At 38.8% G+C, this 2,500-nt stretch overlaps 1 pseudogene; it reads left to right on the top strand.

Annotated features, from left to right (window-relative positions):
- The first annotated feature begins 406 nt into the window (after window positions 1-406).
- Window positions 407-2,500, top strand: part of LOC137635383 (phospholipase ABHD3-like) — a 26,773-nt pseudogene continuing 24,679 nt past the window's right edge.

Raw genomic sequence — 2,500 nt, 5'->3', positions numbered from 1 at the left:
GAACGTCTAAAACCTCCAAACCTCTCCTTACAAACGTCTAAAAACCTTCAACCCTCCTCTTACGAACGTCTAAAACCTTCAAACCTCTCCGTACAAACGTCTAAAACCTTCCAAACCTCCTCTTAAAAATGTCTTTTGAACATCTAAAGCCTTCAAGTTTCATCATGCAAAGATCTAATACTTTCCAAGCTCCTCTTTTTAATGTCTAAAAACTTCCAACAATCTGTTTCAAATGTCTGAAACCTTCAAACATCCTCTTCTGAACATCTAAAACGTTCAAACCTCTAAAACCATATTAGGAACACACTACTCTTTAATCAATAATAATCATTCGCATTCAAAAATAACATTCAATAATAATAGAATCTGCAAATTTACATATCTTCATCTCTCTCGTTACAGATGTCCGGAAAATCCGCCATCCGCGCGTAATACAGATGTTGATGAAACCGCGGTTACCTCAGTCAACCAGATAAGAAAGATAGGTAAGAAGGTATAGAAAAGGAAGGGCTGCAAGGATGCTGGAATGGAACATAATCTACTTCGAGTGCCCCGCGCACCGTCGTGGGTCTCATCATCGGCGTAGGATTCCTGCTCTACTATTTCGTGGAGGTAGCAAAGGTGAGAGAACACTAATAACATTTACTATCATTACTATAAGTACTATTCATGGGCCTTATCAAGTCTAGATATATTCAAATCGATCATAAAGAAAGTTAAACAAAATAGACTATCTGGCAACTCTATATAGACTATCTAGCAGCTCTATATAGACTATCTGGAAACTCAAAATACACTATCTGGCAACTCTGAATACACAATCTGGCAACTCAAAACATACTATCTGGAAACTCTAAATAGAATATCTGGCTACTCTAAATAGACTATCTGGTAACTCTAAACACACACTATCTGGCAACTCTTGACACACTATCTGGCAACTATTAACACACTATCTGGCAACTCTAAATAGACTATGTGGCACTCTAAACACACTATCTGGCAACTCTAGACACACTATCTGGCAACTTTAAACACACTATCTGGCAACTCTAAACACACTATCTGGCAACTCTAGACACACTATCTGGCAACTTTAAACACACTATCTGGCAACTCTAAACACACTATCTGGCAACTCTAAATAGACTATGTGGCACTCTAAACACACTATCTGGCAACTTTAAACACACTATCTGGCAACTCTAGACACACTATCTGGCAACTCTAAATAGACTATGTGGCACTCTAAACACACTATCTGGCAACTCTAGACACACTATCTGGCAACTTTAAACACACTATCTGGCAACTCTAAACACACTATCTGGCAACTCTAAACACACTATCACTCTAAATAGCCTATTTAAGCTCTGATTGGCCTCTCAAACACCAACACCTGGATATAATTCCCAAACTCAGCCCAAAAACGACTAAAAAAAATCAGTAATCTATAAAATATCAAAGAAATATAACGAACATAAAAAAACGCGGAAAAAGGGGCGTGGCTAACCTAGCTTGGCCCACTTCGCGAACCGCCTGACGAACGTAGGTCATGCCTTCGTTGCTTAGTTAAGCCCATCCTGCATACCTGGGAAGCCCTTTGGAGCTAGCGGGGTCTTCAAGGGCTTCAGGCTACTGAAGGCGGGTGTGTCTGCCATGTGAAATTCATTTCGTTGTTGTTGTTGTTGTTGTTGTTATAGATATTATTGTGATTATTATTTCTAGTGTTTTGGTTATTGTTGTTATTAAGATTTGTATATTAGAATTATGATGATGAAGACAATAATAATAGTAATTATTATTATTATCATTATTATTATTACAAGCTAAACTACAACCCTAGTTGGAAAAGCAGGGTGCTATAAGCCCGAAGGCTCCAACAAAAAATAAAAAAAATAGCTCAGTGAGGAAAGGAAATAAGGAAATACACTTAAAGAAAGGTTTAAGAATAACAACATTAAAATAAATCTATTATATATAAACTATAAAAGCTTCAAAATACCAAGAGAGAGAGAGAGAGAGAGAGAGAGAGAGAGAGAGAAACAGCCCATTGAATTGAGAACTCTTCTGAGAGAGAGAGAGAGAGAGAGAGAGAGAGAGAGAGAACAGCCCATTAAAATGAGTTCTCAGCTGTGAGAGAGAGAGAGAGAGAGAGAGGAAAGAGAGAGAGAGAGAGAGAGAACAGCCCATTAAAATGAGTTCTCAGCTGTGAGAGAGAGAGAGAGAGAGAGAGAGAGAGAACAGCCCATTAAAATGAGAACTCTGTTGAGAGAGAGAGAGAGAGAGAGAGAGAGAGAACAGCCCATTGAATTAAGAACTCTTCTGAGAGAGAGAGAGAGAGAGAGAGAGAGAGAGAGAGAACACCTCATTAAAATGAGAACTCTGCTGAGAGAGAGAGAGAGAGAGAGAGAGAGAGAGAAACAGCCCATTGAATTGAGAACTCTTCTGAGAGAGAGAGAGAGAGAGAGAGAGAGAGAGAGAGAGCCCATTGAATTGA

The sequence above is a fragment of the Palaemon carinicauda genome, unplaced genomic scaffold (assembly GCF_036898095.1).
Source record: "Palaemon carinicauda isolate YSFRI2023 unplaced genomic scaffold, ASM3689809v2 scaffold1194, whole genome shotgun sequence".
NCBI lineage: Eukaryota > Metazoa > Arthropoda > Malacostraca > Decapoda > Palaemonidae > Palaemon > Palaemon carinicauda.
Note: the sequence above shows the minus strand (reverse complement) of the source record. Positions and strands in the feature narration are given on the sequence as shown.